Here is a 25,163-nt window from a genome sequence, read left to right as displayed (position 1 = left end):
ATGGCAGAAAAGTCCATTTTGACACAACATATCAGGTAGCCGATCAGAATTGATTTGCCTCAGGAGGTGTTATCTAGTCAAAGAATGAACAGTGAATGAGGTGTGGACCTCACATTCTAGTCTTTTCGCATAACTAATCAGTCATGAGACATTGCCAAAGTTGCTATCTTGCAAGATCTTGGTTTCCTTCTCTGCAGAATGAGTAGCTTGAAATGTTTTTATTCTAATGTCTCTTCAGTCATAGTGTCTGAATCACAAAAGAATCTTCAATGTCTAGAACAATGCCTAATTGAATGTATTTAATTCAATAAAAATGTATTGAATTTAGTGTTAAATGTAGAGAAAGACATCAAGAGCTAAAGATAAAATTGTGGGCAAAAGCAGCAAACATTGTCCTAGAATGTGTCTTGTTTAAATTAAGTGGAGTTAGTCAGATATTCCAGCCTAAACATTCTATGAGTCCAAATAACCATAATTCATATCCATCTAAAATTTTGCCTTGGAAATTTTGTATAATGACAAGTAAAATATGATCATAAACCATAACTTTCTCCGTTTAAATGTTCACTTGCAGATACGTGGGAGATTGCATATTTTCTTTTGTAAAGCTATTTATAGTTCTTGCTACTCCCTCAACCCCCTCGAATATCTTAATTTTCAATTGCATTAGTATATCTTGTTTCACATGTATATTAAAAAGCAAAGTTCAGCTCTGTTTTATAAAGGTCAGTGAAATCCCTCTATTAATTTTCTTAAATATGAAGTTTGTTGGAGTTTCTTTTACAAGAATTGGTTATATGTTTAAAGTAATAAAAAGTGCTGTTTTCACATACAAATAAGAGAATCTTGAGGTTAGTCCTTAGGTTTAAAATTAGAAAGATTATGAAACTTGGTCCTGACTTCCCTTTTCATATAGTATTATCAATGACACAATGGGCTTGTTTGGTCTTAGATAAGATTTGTGAAAGGGAAAGGAAATGGACTAATATGCATTAAATGTCCACGGTTAAAGCTGACATCCTCCACAGTCTAAACAAAAGTTGCCAAACAGATCTTACTGATAAGGATTTTCTTAAGACTACTATTTTTAATCCCTTTGTAACACATAAAGAACGATTACTATGGTGTAGCAAACAATTCCAGAATGGTTTTTATAGCTAGAGATCAGTATTGGTATCTTTACAATGGTCAGCTCAGGAATGAGTAACGGGTTATAACAGAGCCTTTTTAGGGACATTACAGTGTTGCTCACTCACACGTTTGATGATTCTATCCCATGTTACATAATAAGGGTGAAATATTAAATTATAATTATTCATAGATACATGATATATATAGTTCCATCACATAATTAAAAAATTAAAATAACATCTAAAGACCTTGCAGTTTGCGCAAGCTTGTTTTTGCTGTATTGTGATTTTCTTGGGTTACAATGTCTAAAACCATTGTTAATCTCAGAGAAGGGAGAATCATATAATCTAGCTATCTACCCAAATATCAACAGTCTAGAAAGTATCTGAGAAACATAATTACATTTAACCTTTGAGATATGTGATGGTCATCCCAATATACAGAAAACTATGTCTGAAAGAATTTTAAGTAATTTAAAGATGGCCTTACAATCATTAACTTTCTCCTTCTGCCACTGAATAGAAAAATCTCAAAAGCTCCTATTGTTCCTCCACCCAAAGATTCACTTGCTATTGTAGAGTGTTAGTACAGAAATAGGAATAAAAAGCAGCTCCATGCCTTTCAATTTTTAATTTTCAACTAAGGATCATTGTAATTACATATTTGATAGTCTTTCAAATTCTCCTTAGGAATACTTTGTTTTTACTTTTCTTTTTTATGCAAATGTTTCTCCCACTAGATTGTAATCTTCTTGAGGGTGGAAAGTTGCTGTTTCTAATCCATCATTTTATCATCCATTGCTCTTAGAAGTTCTGTCCCTCAACTTTGCCATGGCAGTTTTTGTTGTTGTTGTTGTTCTGTTGTTGTTGTTTACAGACAAGGTCTTTCTCTGTGCCCAGGCTGGAGTGCAGTGGTGCAATTATAACTCCTGGGCTCAAGTGATACCCTCTTCTCATCCTCCTGAGTACCGAGGACTGCAGGTGTGCACCTGGATATTTTATTTTTATTTTTATTTCTTTTTAAAATTTTTTTATTTTGTTTGCTCTCTCAGCATAACCATTTTATTTATTTATTTTTATTCTGTAGAGAAGGGGTCTTGCTATGTTGCCCAGGCCGGTCTCTAACTTCTGGCCTTGGTGATTCTCCTGCCTGGGCTGCTCAAAGCATTGGAATTACAGGCATGAGCCACTGCACCTGGCCCTCATGCTGATTTCTTGATAACTGAATTCAGTTTATCCCTGGAAATGCCAATTCCATCAAAGACTGGAAATGTATTTGTGTTATTTGAGTGGAATTTAGCCCGTTGTGGTTGATAATTTTCCAAGTATTTAGTTAAATTCAAGATTCAATTTTAGTAAGCTGATGATTCTTTCTGTCCGCCCTCTCTTCCTCCATGTAGTGTCTACGATCTCACTTTCCTGAGGAGGACTTCAGTGTTCATTTCCATATCCTGGCCTGGTCCTGGGTACCTGTTCTTGGTCTCTCTAGTGGTGCTTCCTGGGCCCCACTGAGGTGTGTTTTCCTGTGGGTTCCCACATGCCTCACTGACTCATTGCTGATGGGTCCATGAGTGGAGCAGCTGGTGGTCCTTCCCTCCCACAAATTCAATGTGTAGAGCCAAGCCCATGGGCACTGCTTCCTCCCCCACTCCCTGTGATGTAGCCCATCCTCAAAGACACAGGGCGTCTTCTTTCTCTTCTCCCTGGGTTACCCAGCTTATACTCTTGGATATGGAGTCTCCTGGGTCTATATGGCAACAATTCCCTAGCAACATGCTAATTCTCACTTCTTAGCCGTCTTCTGTGTCTCCTATGAGGGCCATAGGACCTTTAATTGTCCTATTTCATGCGTGCTGGAGAGACAGAGAAGGAACGGGGAGTCGAGTATGTGCTGGGCACCTGCAGGTCCTCTGTCTGTAAACATCATGTCGTCATTTTTACTCTACTGTGTGGTGGCCTCCTCAGAATTCCAAACAGAAAGTGGAGGGAAGTTTCCTAACATTGAATCCATAGAACTTAAATGCAGTTTCTAAACCCCTGAAACCCACCAGCGCTTTTCTATCAAAAGCAAGCCATGGGAGTTAGGGCTCACTGCAGCCCCTATGCTTTCTCGATGGTTTCTCTGAATTTTCACTCCTTTCCACCCCCAGTCTCAGGTCCAAGAAAAAGGCTTTTATGGCACTCTTGTATCGCACGAGAAAACTGTTGTTGTTGGTTTTTTTTTTTTTTTTTTTCATACTTTTCATCTAATGTTGTCGATTATAGTAAAAATTATATGGTAAGTTCACCAGACCTCTCTCTTGGTATTTAAAATCTAGCACCAAGCATTCTTTTCTCACAAGTTTTATAGGATGGTAGACCTTCTTCAGAGTGTTTGAAAATTCCTTTTTTAAAGTTAAAGCTGAAATGTGACTTCTTTGCTCTTGGCAGGGTTATACCCTTCCCAAGAACCAGTGAGGAGCAGCAACATTTATACTTTGTGAATATCACTCATATAGACTTAGTTTTTCCAGAAACAAAAATTCAAGAAAAAGTTTTATTCACAAATTATGATCTGCTTCTCTCATTAATGACATTTATTAATTAAACAGCAAATGTTTCTCAAAAGCCTATTATATATCAGGCCATTCTAAATTCTTTGCTATGAAACAGAACAAAAGACACAAAATATATAAAAGGACACTTAAAAAATTACACAACAAAAACACACACAAAGCCAACAAGCCTCAAAGATTTTAAGTAACTAAGAGTTTACGTATTAAGGCAAACGAATCTTCATCTTGTAGTCAATAATAATTGGAACCCTGCACTATAAAATTCCGTGATTTCACAGAATTATACAAATATGACCAAAAGACATTTTACATTCATATAATATGCTAGTTGTTGCCAAGTTTATTGTACCATCTCTGCCCATCTTTATCTGCCAAGATCTTATAGGAGATTTGTGCTTAACTCTCAGTTACCAACACCTTGCTTCATTTTCACTACAGCCATAGTGGTAGAATTTTCCTCTTTATGTATATTTCCTAGTTAGACTGAATTTTGTATAAAAGTTTCATGAGAAAATCAAAGAGTGTCATTGTCTTCATATATTTTGTGTACAATGCTAATATAGATCTTTTGGGCAATTCATTTTTTTAAATCCTCTTTACCAAACTGCCAGAATGAACAATTATTTGTTAATAATAATAACTATATTTAATATTTAAGTGCTATATTTAAGCATTAAGTGCTGCCCCAAGTCTATTGTTCTGAATTATTTCTTAATTTATAGCATGACTCTCAAATTTTTAAGTTATCATCATCCTCAGAAAATACACAGCAGGAAAATATAAAACACAATTAGATGCAGTTTCAGAAAAGGTTATTTTTTTGTCATTCCTGGACAGCGATAAAAGGTTGGGTAAAACTTAGTTTTATTTCAAAATTAGAAGAACGTGTTTTTCTATTGCAACGCTTTTTTACCAGTGGCATATCCCACAGATCTGCAGCAAACTCCACCTGATCCTTGCCTCCTCGGAGGAAAGAATTCAGCTGAGGGGCAGAAGTAAGTTTAAGGCAGGGGAAGACTGCAGGAGCAGGACTGAGAGTTTGTCAAAAAGTTGTGCACATGTACCCTAGAACTTAAAGTATAATAAAAAAAAAAAAAAAGAAAGAAAGAAAAGAAAAGAAAAAAAGAAAAAAGTTTCAGACCAGGAACGAAAGGAAGTAAAGTACACTTGGAAGAGGGCCCAGCGGGTGACTTCAGAGATCCAAATAGATCCCTATTTCATCCTTGCCTTGGGGTTTTACACATCGGTGTGATTCTGGAGTTTGCAGTTCTACTCCCTTGATTCTTCCCTTGGGGTGAGCTGTCTGCGTGGGCAGTGGCCTGTCAGCACTTGGGAGGGGCCACATGCTCAGTGTGTTTACTGAAGTTGTGCGCATGCTCGAGGCACTTTTCTTTATTTTTTTAAAAATGTCTTAAAAAAAAAGAAAACTAGGATACATGTGCACAATGTGCAGGTTTGTTACATAGATATGCATGTGTCGCGGTGCTTGGTTACCTCGGTACGCGGGTGCCGCGGTGCTTCGTCAGGTAGGTACCCTGGTGCAGCGGTGCTTCCTTACGTAGGCACGCGCTTCCTTACGTACGTACCCGGGTGCCGCGCTGCTTCCTTACGTACGTACCCGGGTGCCGCGGTGCTTCCTTACGTACGTACCCGGGTGCCGCGGTGCTTCCTTACGTAGGCACGCGGGTGCCGCGGTGCTTTGTCAGGTAGGTACCCTAGTGCCGCGGTGCTTCCTTACGTAGGCACGCGCCTCCTTACGTACGTACCTGGGGGCCGCGGTGCTTCCTTACGTAGGCACGCGGGTGCCGCGGTGCTTCGTTACGTACATACCCGGGTGCCGCGGTGCTTCCTTACCTACGTACCCGGGAGCCGCGGTGCTTCCTTACGTAGGCACCCGGGCGCCGCGGTGCTTCGTTAAGTAGGTAGGCGGGTGCCGTGGTGCTTCGTTACCTAGGTACGCGGGTGCCGCGGTGGTTCCTTACGTAGGTGCGTGGGTATGCGTGTGCCATGGTGGTTTGCTACACCTATTGACCCGTCCTCTAAGTTCCCTCCCCTCACCCCTGACCCCTCAACAGGGCCTGGTGTGTGTTGTTCCTACTTGAGGCGTTTTCCATCACCAGTTGACCATTCCTAGAGGAAGGTCATATACCAGTTAAACTGTGCTATTTTGTTTCTTGGTGCCATGTTTGAGCGCAGTCATCCAACTCCTGAGATCTTATGGGAAGCTGCTGATCACCAGCGTCAGGTATTTTCTGTCTATTGGGAGACTGTCTTTCCCTGGCACTGGCTGCAACCAATTGTTATGTTACAGAGATAGTTTAATAACCACCTGACCATCACCTAATGGTCACCTGACATGCCTGGGGGTTCTCTCTCCTGCTTTACTCATGTCTGCATATCTGCCTACTCTAACAGCGTCTAAGAACGAGGAAACATGCACTAAAATCTTGTCATTTTTCTTTGATTCATATTCCTTATTATGTATCTAAATAATAATCTGCGTTTCCCAGGGAGTTATACAAATCCTGAATTCTACAACAGAATAAATATTATTTCTACATATTCCAAAGATCTTATTAAAGCATACACTCCATGTCTGAACAACTCTCTTAATATCTGAGTGTCTGTCTAATCTTTCTATTTACTGGTGAATGCAACTTGTCTGGTATTATCCTAGTAATTCCTCTGTGTACTTTATCAACCCTTTATGGTGCAACATGACAAGCAAAGGGGAGAGTTACTAATATTAAAGAGAGGAAAAAAAAAGGTCAGGTGCAGAGGCTCATGCCTGTAATCCCAGCACTTTGGAAGGCCTAAGTGGGTGGATCATCTGAGGTCAGGAGTTTGAGACCAGCATGATCAACATGGAGAAACCCTTTCTCTACTAAAAATGCAAAAACTAGCTGGGCGTGGTGGCATGTGCCTGTAATCCCAGCTACTTGGGAGGCTGAGGCAGGAGAATCACTTGAATTTGGGAGGCAGAGGTTGCAGTGAGCCAAGATTGTGCCATTGCACTCCAGCCTGGGCAACCAGAGCGAAACTCCATCTCAAAAAAATAAACAAAACCCAGAAGCAATGAGTCTCAGATTTCCCTTATAGAAATTCTGTATTATTATGTATAATTTTTATTAAGCATATGTAGATCAATGATGTGTCAGGAATCTCAATGAATCTTAATTATCTTAGTAGAAAACAATAGCCACTCAGTAGCTGCTTATGCTGTCACTTCTAAAGGTAGATTCTTTGGAAACTGTTGTTGAATGTGGCAGAGCAACCCTGAACTGCATTAAAAAGAAAGAAAATGGCTGCTCTCATTAAAAGCAAAACCTCAGTGCTCACCTTTGCAAATAAAAGCACTAGATTCAACCAGATCAGACATTGCAAGAGGCCAGTGTACGTCTTCCTTTAGCTAAGTTTCATGAGTCAAGACAACAATTTTACTCAAGAAGTCTTTTCTTAACATCAGCTCTAGAGAAGGTATCATTTGCATAAATGTTCTTCGTGGCATATATTAAAATTGTCCCTAAGGACAATTTGCTGCCCTGCAGATATAAAACATTGAAAGCTGTTGTTTTTCTCCATAATCATGTGATTTTACAGGCTTAATTCTTTAGCTTTAAAGAGATTTATGCTTCTTAAAATGAGGACATACATATGTCATATATATAAAACTTGACACAAATTATTTCTGAATGTTAATGGTGAATGTGTATTTCTGATTCTTGCCACCTCCATTATTTTCTAAAATTTCAATTGGAAGCAATTCCCTTATTTTTCATTTTTTGTATGGCTAAAACTGAGTGAAATTCAATTATCACAAAAATAGTGTGTTTTGATTTTGTGTGTCCTGGTACTTTTGAAATTTGGAGTGTGGCCCTATCACTCCCAAGCCATTGTATTGTCTAAATCGATTGTCTTGGTAGGCGCACACAATGGCGAAATGTTTTCATGAATGCATAATGAGCCACATGCCCCATCTGAGCACTCAGAAACAGGGGAAGAGAATTAAAGTTAGGTTAGTGTTCATCTCTTGCCAGACTTTCTCCTCCATTTTGTTTGGCTTCCTTTGAGATTCAGTGACAGAGAGGAGATATATCACCTGCTGCCAGAGAGAACAGGCCCCTCACCACCTTCCTGAGTTTACATACTGTTTAAGAACGTGTATTGTCAAAGAAATATTAAGGAGTCAAATTTCACAATAATTTTAACATATTTCTCTGTTACACTTATGCACATTATTTTTAACTAATGATTGACAGGGGCTTATTATGTGAACAATTGATTTTGGTTTGGCTGCTGCATTTCTGATATTGCCACTGGCTGTTTGTGTGTAGTTTATTCCATAAATTGTGTAGTGATACAGACCTTTGAAAGGAATGGACTGTGCTGTCTTTACATGGTCAAATCAAAATTTTTATACTTATGAATTTAAGTTTGATATTGTGCAAAATTGACCTTGCTAAGTCCTTCTCAAATAAGTTTCTTGTTTTGTTTTTGTTTTTTTCTTGAATATATTTCATTTGTTTCAGAGCTGGGGAAAATGACCTCTGAAAATTTAGAAGACTGGATGTCACTGACTACCAAATGATGATCACTTTTGAATTAATAAAAATCCTTCAGTAATAATGTGTGGATTACAATGTTATTGGTAGAAATAATTTTTATGGTGTTGAAGAAAGATTAACCAATTCAGAGTTAGTATGTGATCTGTGCTACAATTTCCATGGAAATGTATGTCTCATTCTACAAAGACGTGATTGTACATCAGTGGCACAAATGAGAAAGTGCTAATAACATTTTGGCCCCGACTACGAAGTGTGCATCTCTTGTCTTAGTTTTGCTTGTTACATGTGGCTATAGAATTCTGAAATTTGGCGAATTGATGGAAATAAACTCAAAGTCCCTTATACTGTTTCCTAGAACATTTACAAAGAATACTAAACATCTTATTGAGAATGCAACATTTCTTCCAAATGGTCAGGAAGAAGACAAAATTATTTATTCAACAAGTGTTCATTAATAGCCTATGCTATGGGCAATGGATACAAAAATAAAAATAGGACATGATCCCTGCCTGCAGAAGCCTTCAAGCCCTGTCATGGAGATAGACACAACAGGAGATAATAAAATAGGCTAAGGACTTGTTAGAAAGATGCACTCATGAGAGCAGAGAAAAGAAGAGAATCCAATTCAGGACAAGGAATAGAGGCTACAGAGAAATTTTCTGAAAGTGATCCCAGAGCAAAGTCCTTACAGAAAGGAAGAGTAGGTGTTGTGTAGATCAAAATCAGGGGGGTTAGCATTTTAATAACAGGGGTCAGCTTACTCAAAGTCCTGTGGTAGGGCACTCCACAGTCCATGCAGGAAATACAAGTGGGAAAGTCCTTTACAGATGGAGTCAGGAGCAGCCACCAGGTCACTGAGGTCCTGTAGTATCCTGCTAAGGCAGTGGTTCTTAAACCAAAAAAAAGTCTGGTTTTATTTTTATATAACTTTGATGGTGAGATGGTTAGATGCATACTTTAGGTAGCTTTCTAGTGGTTAGGTGGGAAGCAAGACTCAAACTCTTTCTATAGGTACTGCTCTGGAGAACCCCAAACAAAGATGAGGGCCTGAAATTGGGCCCTACCTGAGAGCCAGGTGTGTTTAACCCGGAGGCTCCATCTTCCCTTTTCTTTGTCACCATGTGTGCAGTAAAGAAACAGGCAACATGGTGCTAGATTTCTGCATAAAAGATTAGAATGGGGGTGGCCAGATTTTTGCATGTTAGGCAAATGGCACACCTGGTCTGACCGATCTTTTGTGCCCTATGTAAATTAACCAGCACATCCTCAAGCTCATCTATAAAACCTCCTGTACTTCATCGTGGAAGCAGCAACCCATTTTCTCTGGGACCCCTCTCCGTGCAGAGTTCTTTTCTTTCTTTCATCTATTAAACTTCTGCTCCTAACTTCACTCTGGTGGTCTGAGTCATAGCTTTCCGTGGCTGTGAGGGAATGAGTCTCAGGTATTACCCTAGACAATGAAGCCACTTCAATATACCTCATTCTCTTTTATCGTTTTATTTGTTGTTACACAATCCTCATAGATGTCTTCATGAGATGAACAGTTTCCCCAGTTTTGAAGAGGTTGTCCTTTCAACATTGTATGTTCTTGGCACATTTGTCAAAACTCAATTGCCTATAAAGGCATGGGTTTATTTCTGGCCTTTCTGTCCTGTTCCTTTGGTCAGCATGTTGTTATGTGAGTACCATGCTGTTTTGGTTATAAGTGTTTATAATATATCTTGAAGTTAGATAGTCTGATGCTTCTTTTTTTTTTTTTGACAGGAGGTAGAATTTATTGGTGAGTGTTAAGAAGGGGCAACACAGTGGAAGCCCTTATAAGTATAGGGCCCACCACTTGTCCACAGGGCCATGACTGGCGATGTACTTGACCCCACAGCCATCTGGGATGAGCCGCTCCTCAGCCACCATGTCTTCAAATTCATCAGCATTGAACTTGGTGAAGCCCCACTTCTTCAAGATGTGGATCATCTGGCAGCCAGGGAACTTGAACTTGGCCCTGCATAGGGCCTCAGTCACATGCTCCTTGTTCTGCAGCTTGGTGCAAATGGACATGATAACTTGGCCAATGTAAACCCTGGCCACAGTGCCCTGGGCCTTTCCAAAGGCACCTCACATGCCTGTTTGGAGTCTACATTGGGGTGGTGTAAGGTCAGAGGCAAGAACATGCATCTGAAAGCCTGTCTCCAAGGTCCCTTAGAGCAACCCATACAAGAAATGGGCTACATACACGACCAAGGAAGTGGCTGTTTGCAGCCATTGCACATTGGGCCCCCATGAGGAAAGGAACTCAGTCAGTTTAATTGGTTGCAGCAGCTTTGTTCTTTCTACTTAAGATTGTTTGTGGCTCTTTGGGGTCTTTTGTGGTTTCATTCAAATTTAAGAATTTTTTTTTCATTTCTGTGAAAAATAACATTAGAATTTTAATAGTGGCTGCATTGAATCTGTAGATCACTTTAGATAGTATGGAAATTTTAACAATATTCTATTAAGCAATAAACACAGCATACCTTTCCATTTATTTGTGTGATTTAAAATTTTTTTCATCAGTTTTACAGTTTTCTGTATACAAGTCTTTTACCACTTTAAATTTATACCTAAGTATTTAATTTGTTGTTGCTGTTGTAAACAGGATTCTTTTCTTTATTCCTTTTCCAGATAGCTTTTTATCAGTGTATAAAAATGCTACCAATTTTGTATGTTGATTTTGTATCCTGTGACTTTCCTGGATTTATTTATCAATTCTATCAGCTTTTGGTGGAGTCTTTACAGTTTTCTCTATATAAGACCATGTTGTCAGCAAACAGACAATTTCACTTTTTCCTTTCCTATTAGGGTGACTTTTATTTATTTCTCTTGTCTAATTGCTCCAGCTCAGACTTCCAGAACTCTGTAGAAAAGTACTGAAAGTGGGCATCCTTGTCTTCTCCCTGATCCCAGAGAAAAGCTTTCAACTTGTCACTGTTCAGTATGATGTTAGCTACGGCTTTGTCATTTATGGCTTTTATTGTGTTGAGTTACAATCCCTCCATACTTATTATGTTGAGAGTTTTTATCATGAAAGGGTGTTAAATTTTGTCAAATGCTTTTTGTCTTTCCTACTTCTATCACAGTGATAGATCTCAAATACTGGCTTCTGGCTTAGCATTTATAGGTAAGTAGGCAGTAAAGATAATTATCATAGTATTTAAAGTCAAGAAAGAAACAATTTTGACTGAATATCAAGATATAGTGTGTGTGTGTGTGTGTGTGCGCGCGCGCATGTGTTATGGGTGTTTGTTTGTTGAGTTAGCTGCGAAAATGCTCCATCTGTCCACTTTCAAATAGCAATCTGTCAGATTGCATACTCCAAAGAGGGACACAGCAACAGCTCTTATCCTGCATGCTATTTTGCAGTGTGATATTGCCACTCTGCCCTCTGAATCTGGGGAAATCCTGTGATCAATGGAAATATGGTAGAAGTGACACTGTCCAAATCAGGAGTAGTCCTTTAGAGAAATTGGAGGCTTCTTCATGTTCCTGCCTCACACACACACTTCTGTTGTTTTCTCTGAAATTCAGCAGTGGTGCTATGAGAAGCCCATACATCAAAGAAAAGACAAGTGTAAGCACTTGGATCATAGCCCCAGAGGACTCTCAGTCGATAGAAAACATTGACTGGCATCCATGTTGGTGAAACAGCCTTGGACATGCAGCCTTTCCCAGACGATACGGGTCCAACCACTTCTGACTGCAAATGCATGAGCAACCTTAAGCAAGGACTGCCTCGTTCATTCCCACCTACCCACTCAACAAGGAGAGATGATAAATCATCGTCTTAAGTCACAAAGTTTTGGCATCATTTGTTCAACAACAATAAACCAGAACACCCACTGAAAAGGCCATCTGACATTTTTGGAACATTTTCCCTAAATTTGGATAGATCTCCACATTCTAAATAGTGCCTTTTCAAAGTAGACTCTAGAAATATACATTTCTCAGTTTGCTTGTGGTTAGTGTACAGGCTTGTGAAAGATTCTTATGCACCTCCAGAACCCACACAGAGGTGAGCAACTTTAGGACAAAGGCTCTGTGTGGAGAATCCACTCTGTTCTAAGAGTGGCAGCTGGGGACATGAGGAAGATTTCAAAGAAGGTTCCTAATGCAGTATGTTTGTGGGTTCCTAATGCAGTATGTTTATGGGTTGACAATAGCGTGCAAGTTAAACCGCCTCAATGGGATGCAGCAGAAGGCCAGCTTGGGGTATGGCTGCAGCCATTTTCCTTGCAATCTTATCTTTGAATATATTTCTTTGGCCATTCTAATAATTCTGTGATTAACTCAATAACCTTTAATTAACATATCATCTATTTAAATGATGTAGAGTGAATTCCATATTTTTTGGAGGTTAAGAAACCTAATTTCTATAAAAAACGTGATGCATCCATGACCCCCAATTTAGGCACCTGAAGTGAGCAAAGGCATGGCAAGAGTTTTGCTGGTCACCTACAGCGTAGTCAACAGAAATACTGATGAAAGAGACTTGCAGATTAAGTACAATATATGGAATAAAGTTAATAAAATTGAATTGTATTAGAGGTTTTAGTTAATGAGTAGATTTTAGCTATTCTTGTACACAAGGAAAGTAACTGAGATAATCTGCTTCACTATAGTCGTCATTTAACTTTTGATGATATTCTATGACATTATGTTCTAAACAGCAAGCATACACAGTAAAATTTATTTATTTTTCTTTTAAATAGGAAGATAACAGCTTGAGGAGCCAGATGCAGCGGCTCACTCCTGTAATCCCAGCATTTTGGGAGGCCGAGGTGAGTGGATCACTTGAGCCCAGGAGTTCGAGATGTCTGTAAAGCCCAATCTTTACAGAAAATTAAAAAAATGTGCTGACCATGGCACATGCCTGTAGTTCCAGCTACTCAGGAGGCTGAAGTGGGAGCATTGCTTGAGCGTGGGAGGTGGATGCTGCAATGAGCTATGATCACACCACTACACTCCAGCCTGGGTGACAGAGAGAGACCTTGTCTCCAAATACACAAAAAGATACAGCTCGTTACCATGCTTTTGCAACACCTGGACTTCTCCAGTTGGTTCCCAAAATATGCTGTGAAATGGCTGGCTCAGCGCAGCTCACGAAGGCATTCCAAGAGCTGCTCGGTGCATGCTTCCTAGACCCGTAGCATCAGAAACAAATTCGCCTTGAAATTTGTTAAGAATGCAAATTCTCATGTCTCAGTCTGGACTTCTGACACTCTTGAACTGTGTTCCAACAATTTTTGTTTTTCTAAATAAGGCCATCAGGTAATTTGGAAGCATGTGTAAGTTAAAGAACCCTATTTTGCAGGGACTTCCTGTTGACCTGCTGAAAACATGTATTGATTCTGGTATGGTTCAGTTCCTCAAAACCTATATTGAAGGAAGTGCAGTGGCATTTCTTCATCTGGATTCTAATAAACTCAGTAATCACATTTTCTCCGAGATCAGCGACAATATTTCAGCAACCTAATTTGCAGATTTCTAACTCCCTATCAAATAAATTAACTAGATTAAGTGTGCTCTCAGCAATTCTTCACTTCCTTTGGGCTCCTCTTTTTTTTTTTTTTTTTTTATAACAGTGAATCTACTGTTAGTTTCAGAAGATGTTGGCTCAAAGTATATCTTGGATACTGCTTTTTTATTTTTTATTACTTTTATTTTTTATTTTTTGAGATGAAGTTTTGTTCTTGTTGCCCAGGCTGGAGTGTAATGGTGCCATCTCAGCTCACAGCAACCTCTGCCTCTGGGGTTTAAGCGATTCTCCTGCCTCAGCCTCCCAAGTAGTTGGGATTACAGGCATGCATCACCATGCCTGGCTAATTTTGTATTTTTAGTATAGATGGGGTTTCTCCATGTTGGTCAGGATGGTCTCAAACTCCCGACCTCAGATAATGCACCCTCAGCTTCCCAAAGTGCTGGGATTATAGGCGTGAGCCACCATGCTTGACCCAGTTGCTGCTTTTTTAATCTTGGTGAATATTTTAACTTTCCTTTTATGCTTAATAGTCCATTAATGTTTCTGTTTAATAGCAGAGCCTGCTTATTCATGTTACAACTAATCACAATTTTTATTCTGTAAGGTTTCGTTTTCATCATGGACTGCAGATAAAACAAATTCATATGTGCTTCCTGCACAAAGTTGTATCATCTTTAAATGTTTCCTGACTTTCCAGTCAACATTTCATATGCTCTGCTCCTCCACCCTCAAACTATGCTGATGTCCCAAGGTTCAACCATCTCATAAGTATATAAGGTCCAGTGATGTTCACATTAAACTGTGCCAAAAATTCTTTGTAAACTAAAGAGTTTTACATAAGATGCAGAGCCATCAGTAAGATTCAAGGATTTAATACTGGCAAAAATGCCCTTCTGATTTGAAAAAGATACTCAGTATGATATATTTAGACATATGATATATTAGACATATATTAAGCCCTCTGCTGCAAAGCACAGCAATTTTAAAAATCTGAATTCAAATGAATCTCTAATAGCAAAAATGTCAGGCACTGTGGCTGATGGTGGGGGAGGTCGTTTTGATCACATATGTCTATTACCCCCAGAAAAGCAGCTGTTTGCCTTAGTAAAATAACTGGTGTCCCTAATGTTATTAGTAAGTTATCGTAGATGAACGTGTCCATTCATGTCAGGCAGACTTGGCTTTAAAATCTGGCTTTGTTGCTCCTTACTCCTGTGTGATTTGAGGAGTACACAGCCACTTTTCTGTACACAAGTTTTGTTCTGTTTAAACTGAAGACTCCGTATTTAAAAACACCATTCAGTAGTCATCAAAGCCTGACAAACACAATGCAGCAAACATTCCTCCTCCCTGCCTCTGTAGGAAATTGCTCAGCATCTCTGTTCCAGGGGATACCAGGGTTCAGCCTTTCCTCCAGAATGTGGCCATCGAAATTTATTCCAGCCGTGTCTGCTTACACCAACAATCAATGTTGTCAGTGACATCAGACAGCTAGTCCCAGACAGTTTCTGCTGTCTGAATCCTCTTACTTGTGTCTATTATTCTTTCCTGTCTTATCATTGATAACAGGATTGATTATTTATTCCTTAGTATGTTTTTAGTTGCAAGACACAGAAGCCCTACTCAGAGAAACTTAAGAAAAAAAAATGTTATGGGCCTGAAGATTAAAGCCTTTCTTCTCTCTGTCTTCTTTCCTTGGTGTGGACTTATTATGGTGTGTTTTTTTCCATATCACCCTGAGAAGCCCCCTGTGTACATTGTATCAGCTAGTAACTGGAGCAGAAAGGATCATCTTTCCTTTTTTAATGTTTTAAAAAAAATTAACTTGTATGAGTACATAGTAGGTATATATGTTTATGGGGTACATGAGATATTTGGATACAGGTATACAATTTGTATTAATCCTGTCAGGGTAAAGGGGGCATCCATCACCTCAAGCATTTAGCATTTCTTTGAGTTATGAATGTTCCAATTATACTCTTTTAGCCATTTAAAAATGTACAATAAGTTATTAGTCGCTGTAGTCACCTGTTGTGCATTCAAACACTAGAACTTATTTATTCTATGTTTGTACCCATTAACCATCCCCTTCATAGTTCAAGTGAAGATATAGGCGTGCCTCTTGGTTCAAGATGCCCACATAACCTATGTATGGTCAACCTCTGTGTCCAGCTTCTGAGACGGACGCTCCCTGGGAGACCTGGAAGGATGTGATCAAACACATGCAAACTACAGGGGCTGAAAGTGAGAAAAGGTGGTTTTCAGTGTTAACAGACAAAGAGGGAGTGATGGATGAACAGGCAAAACCAGCAGCTGTCCGCTGTACTGTGACTTATAACTTTTACCTGGGCTGATAGATAAATAATGGCTGGAGTCATTATGAGTGACAGCATTCTTGTTCTGCAGACGCTATAAATCTGGATAAAATAAGCAATTCTCTGCTGAGATTATAGAAGAATCTATCTTCCCTCACTTCGCCAACACAGTGAGAATAGTGGACTCTGAATTCTTGATTTTTCTGGCTGCATTGTGAAGAGTATTTCCCGAAACCATCAATGAGGATGTACAGAAACAGTAGGAGGCCGGGCACGGTGGCTCAAGCCTGTAATCCCAGCACTTAGGGAGGCCGAGATGGGCGGATCACAAGGTCAGGAGATCGAGACCATCCTGGCTAACACGGTGAAACCCCGTCTCTACTAAAAAATACAAAAAACTAGCCGGGCGAGGTGGTGGGCGCCTGTAGTCCCAGCTACTCGGGAGGCTGAGGCAGGAGAATGGCGTAAACCCGGGAGGCGGAGCTTGCAGTGAGCTGAGATCCGGCCACTGCACTCCAGCCTGGGCAACAGAGCAAGACTCCGTCTCAAAAAAAAAAGAAACAGTAGGAAAATGTGGGATAGGGAAATCAAGGTAGGATGGTCCTCTTCGTCCCAGATATGATCAGTGTTCCTGCTGTGAGAAGTGTCTTCTTCACTAACCTTTTAAAATACGTTCTTCTTAATATTATGGATGATTGAAATTTTAATGTTTTTTATTATTTAACTCACAAAAAATGTGAATATAATCTCTGGAGGAGAGGGAATTGGCCAAATATTATACTAAGAAGTGTGGCTAATTTATTCTGTAACTTGGCCATGAACAATATATGGGAATAAATGAATAACTCAAATAGAAGACTTTCTTTTGGTCCGGGAAAACGGAATTTGAGTATTAATCTTCGGTCTGCTGCATCATGAACTATTTTTGATACATGAGAACGATGGAAAAATTGAGAGTTCTGTTGACTTTACCCCCAGTTCCTATAAAAAAGACAATTAAACCACAAAAAGCTATTTAAGAAAATATCTGTTGTCTCATTGCCAGATTAACAATTAAATGTTCCTATCTATTCGTAACGTCAAAGAGAAGATGAATGGAAGCAATAATGTTGTCAGCCGCAGCAGAATCTGTATCAACTTCGTATTAGGAGAGTAGCTGCATTTCACCAATACCCCAGCCATGCCACCTTTTTTTTTTTTTTTTTTTTTTTTGATATGGAGTCTCGCTCTGTCACCCAGGCTGGAGTGCAGTGGTGCTGTCTTAGCTCATTGCAACCTCCAGCTCCCAGATTCAAGAGCTTCTCCTGCCTCAACCTTTCGAGTAGCTGGGATTACAGGTGCGCACCACCACACCAGATAATTTTTTGTATTTTAGTAGAGATGGGATTTCGCCATATTGGCCAGGCTGGTCTCGAAATCCTGACCTTAAGTCATCCGCCCACCTCTGCCTCCCAAAGCGCTGGGATTACAGGCCTGAGCCACTGTGCCCTGCTCCATGCCCTGTTTTTACCCTCTTATGTATGCCACTGCACTTTTTTCTTCTCATAGGCCTAAGAGTCTGCTTGATTATGGTCAAGGGAGAGGGATAGGTTCTAGGAGATTAACTTGTATGACCAGATGGCAGTAGTTTTGTCAGCAAACAGAAGATTATCTGGAAAGATTATCTTCTCTTCCCTACACACCCTAACAAAAGTCATTTTTAACTATGCTTTGTATACAAGGTACAAGGGTCCCTGACATGAAAACTCCAGGTTATTTAATAAGAGGTTACCAAGGTTCACTTGGCTTGATCACTGCAAAGGGCAAATGTAAAAACTTGTTAGAGCAATGAGGTGCTTATGTTTCACCTCTTCAGACAACTTCTTGGACAGGCATCAAGGATGATCTCAAGCCACCTAGGACCATCAAAGAATAATTTTAATCCAGCATTTTATATTCTATTTTTTGAGACAGGGTCTCACTCTGTCACCCAGGCTGGAGTGCAGTGATGAGATGTCAGTTCACTGCAAACTCTGCCTCTTGGGTTCAAGTGATTCCTCTGCCTCAGCCTCCCGAGTAGCTGGGACTACAGGTGACTGTCACCATGACCAGCTAATTTTTGTATTTTTAGTATAGATGGGGTTTCACTATGTTGGCCAGGCTGGTCTGGAACTCCTGACCTCCAGCAATTCACCCATCTGGATCTGCCAGAAAATATACATTTTAAAATATTAATGTAAAGATTAAAGATGGAGAAGAAGACAGTATTGTATTCTGTCTTCTTAAAATAGAAATGCTGACTTTGGCCATTCCTTCGGCTCAGGAAGTCCATTATTCAGGAAAATCAAATGGTGTAATGGTAGGTCTCTTTAGTAAAAGGAAAAGTTAAAGTCATGTGCATCTCTAGTCTACTCTAGGCTTTATGGGACAAGGATAATATTGACATGTTGCTGTCCAGGTATACACAGCAAGGTGGGGCCAATGAAAGGGATTTCAGGCAGAACTTCAAGCTGGGTAAAAAGAAATTTCGCCTGCCTAATACCTTATATAACTTTACACACACACACACGTACGAGGTTGATCTGTCAGAGAGCAATGTGGGTTCTGTACAGGGAAGGAAATTTCAGCTTGCAGCTCCAATATTGATAATTACAAACAACTCACATTATACTAGTGCATAATATTCACAAATGTGCTTCAAGTTTCCATTAAGAAAACAAGCAAAAATATGTGTATTTCCTGCTTTTATAGATGTGTCACATAATGAGTCAATAGAGAACAGTAGTCTCAGATCACATGAAGATATTAGACTGGAGATTGGGAATATTTCTGATATTAAAAGAGACCTTGTCAATATTCTAAGAGACTCAGTTTTCAGTGAAAAAAAAAAAGCATGTGATAATAAATCTAATTGCACCCTAAAGGTATTACCTGGTTATTTACAATAACTATAGAAAATGAAGCATTGTATATAAGTAATAAAATTAACCTTTCTGTATATTTGTATGTTGTCATATATTTATATATGTATAATTTTAAAACATAATTCATAAAAAGCATCTATACACTAGCAAGAATATAAGCCATGATGTCCATTTTAAAGTTGTAAGAACACACAAATATAATAAATTTAACTTATTTATAAATTAAATATAAATACAATTAAATATTTTTGTCATGGAAATACAGATAAATAGTAATGGTTTACTTCAGTCAAGGTCTTCTGAATTTTAATGCAGTTTACAATTTTGGTGAAGATTTAGATAAATTTTTAATTATGTTTATACAACTTAAAAAGTATTGAGGGAAAAGGCACAGCAGTGAGCCTGGCGTCAGATCAGTGAAGGCAGGTGAGACAAAGAAGGTCTTCATTCGCCCATACCCACAACACAGAGCCTGAGTCATGGAGGTGCATGCATGTGACTTAGTTTTGAGGATTTTATTATAGAAATTGAAAGTGGATATGTGGGCCGGGCGCGGTGGCTCAAGCCTGTAATCCCAGCACTTTGGGAGGCCGAGACGGGCGGATCACGAGATCAGGAGATGGAGACCATCCTGGCTAACACAGTGAAACCCCGTCTCTACTAAAAAAATACAAAAAACTAGCCGGGTGAGGTGGCGGGCGCCTGTGGTCCCAGCTGCTCGGGAGGCTGAGGCAGGAGAATGGCGTAAACCCGGGAGGCGGAGCTTGCAGTGAGCTGAGATCCGGCCACTGCACTCCAGCCTGGGCGACAGAGCGAGACTCCGTCTCAAAAAAAAAAAAAAAAAAAAAAAAGAAAGTGGGTATGTGTAGTGTGTGTGCACATAACATAAAACAAACAAACTTCAAGATTTCCTACAAGCTACAGTAACCAGGATAGTGTGCTGTTGGCAGAAGAAATAATAAATAGACGAGTAGAATGTGATAAAGAGCCTGAAATTGACTCATGAGTATAATTTTTGAAAATAGTTTCAAAACAGTCATACAGGAAAAGGAAAGTCTTTTTAATAAACAATGCTGGAGTACCTAGACAGTCACAAGAAAGGAAGCAAAAAAGGAAGGAAAGAAGAGAGGAAGAAAGGAAGGAAGGAGGGGAAGGAAGGGAAAGAAGGGAAGGAAGGAACAAGAAAAAGAAGGAAAGAATCTGTAACACACGGTTCACATCCTAGTGTCTGACAGCACTATAATATGACTATAGTAAACCATATTGTATTCTATAGTTTCTGGTAGCTAGGAGGAGGATAGTAAATGACAAATGTTTGAGATGATGGATATGCTAATTACCTAGATCAGATCACTATATATTATATGTATGGAAGCTTCATGGGCCCAATGAATATTCACAAATAGTATTTGACAATTTTAAAAAATAAAATAAAAATACAATTGCATAGAGCAACCAAAATTTAACTCAAGGTGGATCAAAGTCTACTGTAAAAGATAAAATTATAAAGTTTTATGATTTGAGGGCAGGCCAAGTTTTCTTAGAAAAATCCCAGTAACCAATAGAAATCTTAAAAAGAGACAAAATTTTAAAATAACTTTATACATATTAAAACCACAAAATGTCTGTTCCTTGAAAGGCACTATTTAGAAAATGAATAGGCAAATCACAGACTTGGAGAACATAATTGCAAAACATGCATTTAACAAAGAACTGGTACCTCATATATATATATACACACACACCCCGTATATACACACACATATATATACCATGTATAAACACACACCATATATATATATACATGTCATATATATGCACACCATATACACATATATACACTGTATACATATACATATATATAATGTCTCAAATACATGTGCTGTGAAGGTTTCACAAATGAAGAAAGTAAAATTGAAATTGATACCACGTTAAGACTTCATGGTTGGAAAGCGTCAAAGGCAAGGATTGAACTTGAGTCTTTTTTGTCTCTTCAGAGCTCTTTATACCAGAGCTTGAGACATGGAAGTGGATGCATGTAACTTATTTCTGAGGTGATGCCCAGAAGAAAGCATAAGAGAATAGGGAGGAAAAGATCTATTACAAGGCGATATAAATATGTGATAGCAATATATATAAACTTTCACAACACAGCATTTTAAAAACACAAACAAAAGGAATGTGTGAAATAGTTGAAATGATGCTTTCCAAATAGAAGCTGCATGAATGTCCGGTGAGCACGCAAAAAAGTGCTCCAATCACTAGTGATCAGCGAAATGCATATTAAACCCACAATTAAATATGCACCATTAGAATACCTAGAGGAATAAAGATTTGTAACAGAAAAAGTTTACAAGGATATGGAGCGAATGGAACACGAGGACATCGTTGGTGGCACGTGACTTTGAAAAAGGCCTGGCAATTTCTTATCAATGAAACATACAACTAACCTATCACCTAGAAATGTAACTTAGGTATTTGCACAAGAAAAAGACAATATACAATTACATACACATACACACACAAGTTGTTCAAAAATGTCTGCACAAACTGTATCCATAAGATCAAAACTTGGAAATCGCCAAAGTCATCGCCAACAGGGGAGGAAACACTCTGGTTATATTTATCCAATTTAGCATAAAAAAGTGATACATTGCCAATATCCACAAGAACATTCCTGGATTGCAGTTGCTGAAGCTTGGTTTCATTTTTCATGATAATTTTTGACAGCATGGATTTAAAATTTACAAATCTGTCAGTCTTACTCTTGGAAGTTCCTCCAGATTTCTTCTGTAGATAAATATTCCTTTAATGGCTTACAGTTCTATAGCTTCATTTTCACTTTAAAAAAACTCGTCTGTAATATGGTGAATGCTTTAGGGAAAGAGTCTAATTTCACATTTTTTCATATAATTAATTGTTTTTCTCAGCATCATTATGAAGGAGCTTTTTCCCCGTGTATTTTTAATATGTTTTTATCATTTACAAAATTCACATTTACTAAGTTTGTTGTTGGCCTGTACTTGCTCTATCCACTGTCTTTTTGACTGTGCTCGTTGTAGTGTTTACCCAACATCAGATGAATCTTCTACTTGTGTCCACACTGTACTAAACTTCGTGTACTTTCAGATTAATTAACAATTGCAATCATTTTATATACATATTTTTTAGTAACTGTATTTTCCTGTTACCACCTTTTAAAAGATGACAGTTGTTAAAACTGCTGATAAAGAAAAGAAGACTAAAATACAGTAGCTTGATTCCAGGGAGATTTTTAACTTACTGAAACTCAGTACTGTATACTTGAACTTATAGCACTTTAATCATGCAGAAATTTAGTAGAATATAATGTAAACATTTATAAAATATAGAAAATTTTGGAGGGAGGCTCCAAGATGGCCGAATAGGAACAACTCCAGGCTACAACTCCCAGTGTGAGTGACACAGAAGATGGGTGATTTCTGCATTTCCAACTGAGATACCGGGTCTCTCTCACTGGGGCGTGTCAGAGAGTGGGTGCAAGACAGTGGGTGCAGCCCACTGAGTGAAAGCTGAAGCGGGGCAAGGCATTGCCTCACCCGGGAAGCACAAGGGGTAAGGGAATTCCCTTTCCTAGCCAAGGGAAACCATGACACACAGCACCTGGAAAATCGGGTCCCTCCCACCCTAATACTGCGCTTTTCCAAGGGTCTTAGCAAAGGGCACACCAAATTATATCCCACGCCTGGCTCAGAGGGTCCCACGCCCACAGAGCCTCCCTAATTGCTAGCACAGCAGTCTGAGATTTAACTGCAAGGTGGCAGCGAGGCTAGGGGAGGGGTGCCCACCATTGCTGAGGCTTGCGTAGGTAAACAAAGCTGTCCACGAAGCTCCACCTGGGTGGAGACCACTGCAGGAGGCCTACCTGCCTCTGTAGACTCCACCTCTGGGGACACGGCATAGCTAAAGAAAAGGCAGCAGAAACCTTTGCAGATGTAAATGTCCCTGTCTGACAGCTTTGAAGAGAGTAGTGATTCTCCCAGCACGGAGGCTGAGATCTGAGAATGGACAGACTGCCTGCTCAAGTGGGTCCCTAACCCCCAAGTAGCCTAACTGGGAGGCACCCCCCAGTAGGGGCAAACTGATACCTCACACGGCTGGGTACCCCTCTGAGATGAGGCTTCTAGAGGAACAATCAGGCAGCAACATTTGATGTTCAGCAATATTCACTCTTCTGCAGTCTCTGCTGCTGATACTCAGGCAAACAGGGTCTGGAGTTGACCTCCAGCAAACTCCAACAGACCTGCAGCTGAGGGTCCTGACTGTTAGAAGAAAAACTAACAAACGGAAAGGACATCCACACCAAACCCCCATCTGTACATCACCATCATCAAAGACCAAAGGTAGATAAAACCACAAAGACGGGGAAGAAACAGTGCAGAAAAGCTGAAAATTCTAAAAATCAGAGTGCCTCTCCCCCTCCAAAGAAACACAGCTCCTGACCAGCAATGGAACAAAGCTGGACAGAAAATGACTTTGACGAGCTGAGAGAAGACTTCAGACGACCAAACTTCTCCGAGCTAAAGGAGGAAGGTCAAACCCATCACAAAGAAGCTAAAAACCTTGAAAAAAGATTAGACGAATGGCTAACTAGAATAACCAATGTAGAAAAGTCCTTCAATGACCTGATAGAGCTGAAAACCATGGCATGAGAACTACGTGACAAATTCACAAGCTTCAGTAACCAACTCAATCAACTGGAAGAAAGGGTGTCAGTGACTGAAGATCAGATGAATGAAATGAGGTGAGAAGAGAAGTTTAGCGAAAAAACAGTAAAAAGTAACAAACAAAGCCTCCAAGAAATATGAGACTATGTGAAAAGACCAAATCTACGTCTGATTGATGTACCTGAAAGTGATGGGGAGAATGGAACCAAGTTGGAAAACCCTCTGCAGGATATTATCCAGGAAAACTTCCCCAACCTAGCAAAACAGGCCAACATTCAAATTCAGGAAATACAGAGGATGCCACAAAGATACTCCTCAAGAAGAGCAACTCCAAGATACATAATTGTCAGAATGACCAAAGTTGAAATGAAGAAAAAAATGTTAAGAGCAGCCAGAGAGAAAGGTTGGGTTACCCACAAAGGGAAGCCCATCAGACTAACAGTGGATATCTCGACAGAAACTCTACAAGCCAGAAGAGAGTGGGGGCCAATATTCAACACTCTTAAAGAAAAGAATTTTCAACCCAGAATTTCATATCCAGCCAAACTAAGTTTCATAAGTGAAGGAGAAATAAAATCCTTTACAGACAAGCAAATGCTGACAGATTTTGTCACCACCAGGCCTGCCCTACAAGAGTTCCTGAAGGAAGCACTAAACTTGGAAAGGAACGACTGGTACCAGCCACTGCAAAAACATGCCAAAATGTAAAGACCATCAATGCTGAGAAGAAACTGCATCAACTAATGAGCAAAATAACCAGCTAACCTCATAATGACAGGATCAAATTCACACATAACAATATAAACCTTAAATGTAAATGGACTAAATGCTCCAATTAAAGGACACAGACTGGCAAATTGGATAAAGAGTCAAGACCCATCAGTGTGCTGTATTCAGGAGACCCATCTCACATGCAGAGACACACAAAGGCTCAAAATAAAGGGATGGAGGAAGATCTACCAAGCAAATGGAAACAAAAAAAGGCAGGGGTTGCAATCCTAGTCTCTGATAAAAACTTTAACAAAGATCAAAAGAGACAAGGCCATTACATAATGGTAAGGGGATCAATTCAACAAGAAGAGCTAACTATTCTAAATATATATGCACCCAATACAGGAGCACCCAGATTCATAAAGCAAGTCCTTAGAGACTTACAAAGAGACTTAGATTCCCACACAATAATAATGGAAGACTTTAACACCCCACTGTCAACATTAGACAGATCAACGAGACAGAAAGTTAACAAGGATATCCAGGAATTGAACTCAGCTCTGCACCAAGTGGACCTAATAGACATCAACAGAATATACATTCTTCTCAGCACCACATCACACTTATTCCAAAATTGACCACATAGTTGTAAGTAAAGCACTCCTCAGCAAATGTAAAAGAACAGAAATTGTAACAAACTGTCTCTCAGACCACAGTGCAAACTAGAACTCAAGATTAAGAAACTCACTCAAAATCGCTCAACTAC

At 39.4% G+C, this 25,163-nt stretch overlaps 1 non-coding gene across 1 annotated transcript; it reads right to left on the bottom strand.

The window, feature by feature from the left end:
- Window positions 1-10,428: 10,428 nt before the first annotated feature.
- LOC111547421 lies at window positions 10,429-10,563 on the bottom strand. The gene has a single exon (XR_002733131.1). It is a non-coding gene; the product is annotated as a small nucleolar RNA SNORA70 (small nucleolar RNA).
- Window positions 10,564-25,163: the final 14,600 nt, after the last annotated feature.

The sequence above is a fragment of the Piliocolobus tephrosceles genome, chromosome 7, assembly GCF_002776525.5.
Source record: "Piliocolobus tephrosceles isolate RC106 chromosome 7, ASM277652v3, whole genome shotgun sequence".
Classification (NCBI taxonomy): domain Eukaryota; kingdom Metazoa; phylum Chordata; class Mammalia; order Primates; family Cercopithecidae; genus Piliocolobus; species Piliocolobus tephrosceles.
Note: the sequence above shows the minus strand (reverse complement) of the source record. Positions and strands in the feature narration are given on the sequence as shown.